Raw genomic sequence first — 9,677 nt, 5'->3', positions numbered from 1 at the left:
GTTTTAATTAATGTTGGGTTTTATTTTGTATAATAAAAAACTGCTTCTATTTTATTTATTTTTTGGAAGCATCATAGAAGTATTGTAAGTCTGCAAACAAGTAATTTCATCACTGTTTTTTTCTAAAGTAATAACTTTACTGTCACAGACCTTTTGTCACTTTTGCTGGACATTTACTTAAAGTAAAAACCTAAAGTTTCTACTTCAGGTTTTATCAAAACCCACTAATTAATCTTATTGAAAGTCAAAAGTCATGAGTGTTAAAATCTGATATCCGGCAGCAAAGTTTAGGAAACGTATCAACACCCAGTTTGTACCTGAATAGATTTTGCTTGAAGCTGCAGTTAATGATTGTTTTCATTGTTAATTAATCTGATGATTATGTTTGAATTGTTTCCTATTTCCAGAAGATGTTCAAGTGTAGTTCTCTTCTTCTGTCCAGGCAAATTGTTGGTGTGTAACTATTCCTGCAGTCCCGACTTTGTTGGAAACAGGGTTGTACGTTTGTAATGAAATGTCCACTAGTTCGTGAAGTACAAAGAGTTTTAATTATACGTTAATCATTTATCTGTAGTGTTTAATTCTCGATTTCATCAAATCATCGAATCACTTTCTGTCAAACTTTTTGAATAACTCCCTGAGAAATCATCTGAACTCATGTTCAGTTGTTGGTTATATTGTAGAAAGTAGGTTTTCCTCCTCAGTTTAAAAAGAAGAGGATAACAGCCCTGAGTCAAATGTCTGGTGGCTGCAGTGCATTCAGAGGCTGCTGTCAGTAGTAAAACTGTCGTCTTTGGCTTTTCTGCAATGAAATGTACCCTCTGAAACTGTTGACCATCAGTGCATCCATCCACAGGGCGCACACCAAAACCTGACAAGTTCTGCTGGAAACTCAACTGAAGCTGTAAATGAAACCTGGCCCGATATAAAAGCTGCAAGAAGCTGTTTTTCTAAGGTTGCAGAGCATCAGGTCAACTCTCTTGTGGTTTAGAAATTGTGTCTTTTATGTCTAAAAATAAACTGTAAAATGAAAACTGACACAGAGGAAGGTTTGTTCCTTTACGTAAAACAGCAAATGCCTGTTGTTTCTGGGTCCAGCGGCCTCGAAGACCCCGACACTAAACTACTGAGCAGTACTGTTCTGGCTGCTTGCATGTACAGGTTCCAGATGATGGTGCTACACCACTGCTGCAGAATGAACAGCACTAATGAGGGTCCGGACGATAGAGGGGGCAGCTTGGGACCAGACGGTCGGTTCTTAAATTCCTGGACTTGCAGGATAAGTTTTGGTGTGAAAGAGAATGAGTGTGGTTTTTTTGGGTTGTTTTTTTTTAAATTGAGTGACATCAGTTTGAGAATATTTCAGTTCTGCTGTCCATGACGACGATGACATCACAATGGACCATGTTCATTCTCTGCAGGAGGATAGAATTCCAACCACATTTCACAAATCAATCTTTGACAAGGTAAGACATCTTGTGCTTTTCTGCTGAGATCAAACTCATTTGTTCTTCAACCTTTCTGTTTAGTTGTTCTGTGTTGTGTTGTGTAAAGACTACATTTATTTTCCAGCATTACTTTCACAAGTAAATGACTTTTTTCATGAGTTAAACTTCAAATAACATTGAAGTAAGATGTGAATCTGTTGGTGTGATGATGAGGTGTAAATGCACTTTTTGTCTTGTACAACATCATTTTCACGTGTGAACTTTGCTTTACTTGTGGCCTACACTGCATGAGTGCAGAATTAACTGTTTTCATATTTTTTCTTGCCAATAAAGTGAAATTTACATTCCCTGAGAGGTTTGCAGTCTCTGCATTTGAGATCCTCTGCAATTTATTTTTACAGTTTACATGAGAATTCAAGTCTATTTCATGGGTTTCTTTGATCAAATATGACTCTAAATATGACTGAATGCTTTTCTCAAATCCCTGTACTGTTTGTTGACAACAAAAACGTGATCTCGCCAAGTTACAGAAAACTCTTTCTTGAACTAATTGTGGGGAACAAAGCTTTTACTGTAGCTTCGAGATTAATTGTATGTTTTAATCTTCCTGATTTTTATCACCAACATTGGTGGTTATTATTACCAATATTAAATGTATTGTAACTCAATTTGGTAACAGTGGGAGTTCAGTATCATTTGTTCAATTAACTGTACTTGTTGCAACGATGCTATGATAATGAATATGATTAAATTCGATGGGTATTGTTACAGTTGTTCATCTATACTTGATTAAAAATTGAGCATCAATTCATTATTTTGACATTTTTGGTGGACCATGAGTGTATTTTAAAAAGCGGACTCACTGAAAAGCTGAATGAGTGTCCTAAATGTTTTAAAGAAATGAAACATTTTAGTGGAAACATGTTAAAACGTGAATTTGTTTTCTCCTGACTGAGCCTATGACTGTCCCGATGGCCCTTTCTAATCCACCCTGTCAATATCAAACTCTCTTCAAGTCTGTAAATAAAGTTGCATAATCTGCTCATGTTGAAGGCAGGAGGGGACATGAAGTAGCATTGCTATAGCAGTAAATAACAAGCATGTTATCAACACATGATGTTTCAGGTCAACGACATTGATCAGGTTTCTTGCTGTTAAAAGGAAGGTTTTTCCTTCCAGCTGTCACTCGTGGGAAATTGTTGAATTGCTGGCTTCCTCTCTATAATGATGATAATCATGAAGCTGTCAGGATGCTGAACTCTGAACGTTTACACTATGGACCTGTGTTTGCACTACATAGTAGTGTTATATATTGAGCATCACTATATATATGTATATTAAGCATCACTGTGGTTCTTGTCTGTTTTATTGTTTTTATTGTTACATATTTATACTTTTCAGGTTTTATCTTTTTATTTTGCACACGTGGGACTGTGAGAAACAATATTTTAATCTCTATCTTTCTTGTACATATGGTGGATTAACATTAAAGTTGACTTTGACTTGACTTTGATAATGTGGTTCTGTTGGAAGGACTTCACTATGCAAAGATCTCTGAGATGACTTTTGTTTTGATTTGACACACCATGGATAAAAATGTAATTTAATTGAAGTGAATCAGCACTCGACTCTGAAAAACAACATGATGTCATTTCTCTGATGCAGGGAATTAAATAAATATTGTTTACTAGAAGTGGATGCTGAGAGCTAACTATACAGCAGTTTGATGTCCAGTTGTGGGATAATAACTTAAACATTAAATGACAATGATAAAAATGACAAAAAAAAAGCTAAAATAATAAATCACGCATTTATAAACACGAAGCAGCCGTGACTTTATTGGTTAATCTGGCACAACAGTCCGGTCAAAGTTGAATTTAATTCAGAGAGAACCTGCTCAGAGTTTATGAAACTAACTGTGATCAGTTTTATATCTCTGGTTTAGTTTACTCAGAGTCTGAGTTAACTGTTTGTGAAATCTATTTTTAGAACACACAGCAGCTTTTTATTTAAAAATAAGTTGGCTGAATGAATATTGTTGTTCTTAATGTGCAGTGTAATAAAAAGCAGTGACCAGAGTAATTCTGCTCAGTTATTTTGAGTACATTTATAAAGTTTAGTCAAAGTAGGAAGTCAGTAAAGAAAAAAATAATTTGCTCTGTGTGCTGTATGAAAAATAATGAATATCAGAGCACTGATTTCTGTGTGTTTGTGTGTGCAGTTACAACAAGAGAGCATGCATCGTAGACTACGTTCCTTTTTAAGACCTCTGTCTTCAGGAGACATCCGCTCTTCTTTTAAGACGTACGATGGAAGGGATGAGAGACCATCATCTCCTGGAGACCTCGACCCTCCCCAGATCGGGAAGGAGCATGGAAGAAAGGGTGAGTGCCCTTCGTCTCATGGAGGCACCAACACCATCAGCCTTTTTAACATCCTGAAGAGGCTCAGACGAAGGGGTGAGAGCCCTTCATCTGTTGAACACCAACCTTCAACAACTCAGAGGGGTGAGAGCCCTTCATCTGTTAAACACCAACCTTCAACAACTCAGAGGGGTGAGAGCCCTTCATCTGTTAAACACCAACCTACAACAACTCAGAGGGGTGAGAGCCCTTCATCTGTTGGATACCAGCCTTTTGAAGCTTGGGGGGAACTCACTCGGAGGGGTGAGAGCCCTTCCTCTGTTGAAGACCAGTCTTTAACCACTACAGGTTTCAAGAAAGACAGCAAACAATGGAAGAAAGAGGAAGAGAGAAGGAAGAAGTGGGAGAAGAAGGAGATTGAATTACAGGAGAAGGAGGAAAGGAAAAGAAAGAAAAGGACCGAGAATGAATTGAAGAGGAGGGAGAAAATAGAGAAACAAATTCAGGAAAAAGAGGAGAAGGAGAAGAAACAAAGCAAGAAAAGGGAGAGGAAGGAGAAAGAAAAACAGGAGAAGGAGGAGAAAGAAATGAATGGTCAGGAGGAGGAAGGACAAATTCAAAAGAGAGAGGACGAGGAGACCAACGGTCAGCACATACAAGAGGCAGACAGAAGTCAGTCCAAGTCTCCAAATGTTAGCTGGATTACAGGAGTTTACCTTCAGTGGTTGAAATGGAGGAGAAGGAAACTCATCAACGACATCAACAAGAGCCGTGAGGAGGATCACAACATTGAAGTTGGAGGTAAGAAAATCAATTGTCATACTTTCACATTAAGTGTCTTTAAGTATTCATACAGGCACATTTAATTGTTCATAATAACGTCTGATAGGTTGGATTTTTTTTTAGACATTTTGTTTTAAGATATCAAGTGAATTCACTAAAGAACATGACATGAATAGATCTCAGCAGATTAAAATGGAGCTTGGCTCAGGATTTGGTGTTCATGTACATGAATACAGAAGCTCAGTGACATCCTGAATTAAACTGCCAATCAGTTGTAAATGAAGTTTCAATAAACTTCTTAAATTTTGGACTTTCTTACCAGGAAATGACATTCTTTTGGTAGCAACAGGTGACTCTAAACTCCCCCTAAAACAAATTGTTTCTATTTGGATATGAATTAAACAATTATTGTTCTCAATAAGATCTAAACTAAGCCTGCCCTGAAGAGACACGGTGATCTGCCTCAGTTAAAAGTGAGCCAGTTCTGTGATATCAGAAAACCTGAGCTGAGCCCAAAGATAGCTAACGACACGTTTTCTGTTAACACACAACAAATTATACAATTGTGGTCTGTTTAATATTTCCTGTTGGTGAAATCTACAACTGGACTCCAGATTTAATCTTTCTTGTACTCTTATTTTCAGATGACAGTTATACCCAAAAGATTAAAAAACGGCAGAAACAGTATCACAGAGGAATACGACTCTTTGGGGAACGGACAAAAGTGGACGCCAGGCCAAAAGGTAGCAGGTTCGGGTTCGCAATGAACCTGAAGACTTTTAAAAGTTCATGCACTCGGGTGCAAAAATTTGAAAATAGTGAATGAGTAACATTAATTACAAAAAGTTGTCAAAGTAAATTTAGGAAATGTAAAAAAAAAAGTACAATAACAAAAACAAAACAAAAGACGAAAAATTCAGGAAGACAAAAAGAAAAAATTAGGTAGAAAAAAGTTGTCAGAAAGTAAAATTAGGAAATATAAAAAAGTATAAAAATATTAAAAAAATAGAAAAGACAAAAAATTCTGAAAGACAAAACAAAAAACACAGTTTGAAAATAGTTGTCAGAAAGTAAAATTAGGAAAGATAAAAAAGTATAAAAACAAAAAAAATAAAAGACAAAAAATTCAAAGACAAAAACAATAAAAATAGGTAGAAAAAAGTTGTCAGAAAGTAAAATTAGGAAATATAAAAAAAAGGATAAAAATATCTATTAGCTACACCGGGCAAGCAGTTTTCCGTACGTCACATTTGAGGGAGTATTTATAGAGCCTTCACCCAACCTTGTCAGTACTGTGTACCGTTGAGTACCGGCCCAATCCGGGCACAGAGCCTAACCTACCCTCACCTTGACTTTAAAAAGAGAAATGAGAAAAATGGTAAAATTGGGAAATGTAGAAAAAGTATAAAAACATGAAAAAATAAAAGACAAAAAATTCAGAAAGACAAAAAGAAAAAAAATAGGCAGAAAAAAGTTGTCAGGAAGTAAAATTAGGAAATATAAAAAAAAACATAAAAAAATAAAACAAATTAAATGCAGAAAGACAAAAAGAAAAAAAAATAGGTGGAAAAAAGTTCAAGCAAATTTCACCAAATCTAAAACTAAAGTATTTTGAAAAGTGAACATCAAAAGTGAAACAAAGAAAAATGGTTTCGAGCCCTCTTGAACTCTCTTTTCAACTTTTAAGTTACTTGTCGCTTGTCGATCTCATGCCAGTATTTAGTCTTAGATGGAGTTTAAATCCTCTTTCGGCTGCAGTCCAAAACAACCCGACCCAGAGAGGACCGGGCCCTGGTGTGACGGGGGCCGTTACAGGCTTCACTGTCCACAGGCTGAGCCTCGATTGGAGGGACTCGGGCCCCTTAGATACCGTTGAGTACCGGCCCAATCCGGGCACAGAGCCTAACCTACCCTCACCTTGACTTTAAAAAGAGAAATGAGAAAAATGGTAAAATTGGGATTTATAGAATAAGTATAAAAACATGAAAAAAATAAGAGAACAAATTCAGAAAGACAAACAAAAAGAAAATAGGTAGAAAAAAGTTGTCAGACAGTAAAATTAGGAAATGTAAAAAAAAGTATAAAAACATCTAAAAAAAAAAAAAAAAAAGTGTTTTCTGTGTGTGGGAAAAAAATATAACAAACTACGACATCAGTTTTGAGAGAGCGAGTCGGAGTCCAGTTAGGGAACCTGCATGTCAGTCACATGTTGGAGTTTCAATGGGAAGGAACTTGCTGCTTTTTCCTCCTGTTTACCCATCCAGGCCTGAATCCAGCTCATCACTGTTCAGGGGTGGATGTGGTTCAGGGTTGGTAGTTCAATTCCTGCTTATATGTTTAAAACTGTTCTTGATAAGTAAACTGAACGTGAAGTAATGTTTCAACATGACATACTCATGTAAGAACAAATGAATGTAAAAGCATTACAGAAAACCAGGCACATGTCTCTCTTTGATACATACGACCACTGAAGTAAGGAAGTAAGGCTGCTGGGGAGAATCCTAAGTCCCATAAGTATTCATTATGCACTGATCAGGTCGTCACAGATTCTCCTCAAAGCTGCTGTTGATATGTTCCTGGTTGTTCAGACGACACCAAATAGAGTAATATCACATCTGAAGGGTCAAGTATGGAAGACTGGTTCGCCTACGACGGGTAAGATCCCCTGAAGAAACTGGGGACAACCTAAGGCAGGCACAGCCACGAGTACTTGACCTGGTCGCCACTGTGAGCAGACACAGTGTGCATGAACGCTGTCACTGGTGTTTTTGTACAATGTGCAGAAACACCTGGTTTGACAGGAGATAGAAAGATTAAAATAAAACATTTAGAATATTTGAAAGAAAAATCAAAGCAGGCCAAGTATGGAAGACTAGTTCGCCGATGACGGGTAAGATCCCCCTGAAGAAACTGGGGACAACCTAAGGCAGGCACAGCCACGAGTACTTGGCCGAGTTGACACTGTGAGCAGACACAGTGTGCAACACAATGTCTCCTGTTCTTGAACAAGAACACAAGACCTGATTTGACAGATGAAACAGGACAGATATTATTGTCCAACACGCAGCTTTGAGGAGGACATGGTGGGTGCCTCACTTTAGATGGTGCATGATTATTGATACCTGGGACTGGGAGACACGCCGCATCACCGGCCTCTCTTCTTCAGGGTCGGATGTTCCCCTGAAAGTAAAATCTTAACAGAGAACATTGGGGATGGACAGACCTGACTGAAACTAAAGTTACATGTAAATAAGCTGCTCAGCCTGAACACAACACCCTACCAGCCCTTAAAATATGTTTAAAACATGGCAGTGTAGCCATCAAGGATAAGAAATGTGTCTGACATGCAGCTCCTCCGACATGGGATCAGCCGACCATCTCATAACTGCTCACTTTTAAAACGATCAGAATTTGTTGTTGTTGTGTGTTATTATTCTTTCTATTACCACTCCAGCTGCAGCTGCTGGTATGTTTGTTCATAAAGAGACAGTTTGAGACCAAATTATCTGATTCCATTCTGCACTCACTTTGAGAGCTTCCTAATACACCAGAAATGACAAAAAATATAAAATAGAGGAAATCATAAAAAAAAGCGGAGAGGGAAACAAAACAGAGAGATAACGATTCCAAGATAGACTCTTGACATGTCCAGGGTGTCCAGGGCTGGACTGACCTTTGGGCGTACCGGGCGTTTTCCCGGTGGACCGACTCAAGTAGAAGACTTCCTAATAGACCTGAAAAGACAAGTGTGTCAGTCCTCCTCTGCAGTGAAAAGTCGAAAAATAACAACTTCCGCCTCTCCATCCTCAATCTTCTGACAGAAAATGACACCATTTTTCTTTCCTCCTGAAACTATAAAAATCTGCTCTGATGTAGTTCAGGCAAGGAAACTCCTGACAAACACAAGTCTTGAAACATAATGACTGCACCTGTAAATGGATTCAGCCTGAAGCTGCAAAGGTCCCATCAAACTAAACCATGGTCTGACCTGCCTGTTAGATGCTGTTAATGTATCGCTCCATCCTGCCCTCCTGTCAGATTACACACTGACCACTGCAGGGACAAAACTTCACACCAACACTTCGGCTTTGCATCGAATGCCTTCAAATGTTTCTCCTGCTGTTACGTTATATCTGCAGTGGTAGATCAGTAGTTCGTCTTGAAGCCCTGCCTCCCCCTCCTCCATTATTTGACTGTTCACCTGAACCTGTTTGGAACCTCTTGTCCACCACATAAGCTGCAGTCTTTCAGTCTGTCAGCGTGGATGAAGCCCTGCCTCATATTCTGACTGCAGCCTCCTCAAACTTCTCCCTGCCAAGTTAAAGCTGCTCTCTTTCTCACTCTTTGATCCACAAGAAAACTCTGCTGGAGTTGATATGAGAAGCAAATTCTTAAAAAGTTGAATTTAAGCAAAAAACTAAATGTTGACCACAGTCATGTATCTCCAGTGTTTCTTTCTATCTGTGTTGGTCTTTCAGTGGAAACAGCTGAAAAAAGTAGACCATGGCCTGACTTAACTGGTAACTGAATATCTGGGTTCATTAGACACAGCTCTCACTTGACTGTATGGAGGTCAGTAGTTTTCCTGCCCTACTGACACCAACCTGGTTGAAGCCCCGTCTCCCACTCAGTCAGTTGACAGTTTGTCTTCCTGTTTACGACCTCCTTCACTTCCTACAAAGCCAGTTTTTACCTCTGAAACTACAGAAGCTGCAGTTCTTCTGGTCTGCTGAAACTCTGTGCAATAGTTAACCTCCTTTGTTGAAAACAGCCTGAACAAAGTCCTGCCTCTTCAGCTCCAGTGTTTTAACTCACTCTGGCCTCATCAAACTCATCTATCTGAAGTCCTTCTCTCCTCCTGACACCAACTGAAACTCTGTGTCTGTTAAGCTGCTGTAGTCGAGCCTCATCAAAGCCTCAGATGACCTCTGTTACCTGATGGTTTGCCTGCTCATCTTTGTTTCCTCTTTGAGCCCTCCTGGCTGATAACAATGAAACTTTCCTGTTTATGACGTGAAATTTGACCAAAACATTGTAAAAATGGCCTTTAGACATAAATCTGGCTCAACCATGTTTTAAAGTG

This window comes from Embiotoca jacksoni, unplaced genomic scaffold (assembly GCF_022577435.1).
Source record: "Embiotoca jacksoni isolate LCO1_2020_lvr unplaced genomic scaffold, fEmbJac1.0.p SCAF_3, whole genome shotgun sequence".
Lineage (NCBI taxonomy): Eukaryota > Metazoa > Chordata > Actinopteri > Embiotocidae > Embiotoca > Embiotoca jacksoni.
The sequence above is the reverse complement of the archived record's forward strand: the minus strand, read 5'-3'. Positions refer to the sequence as shown.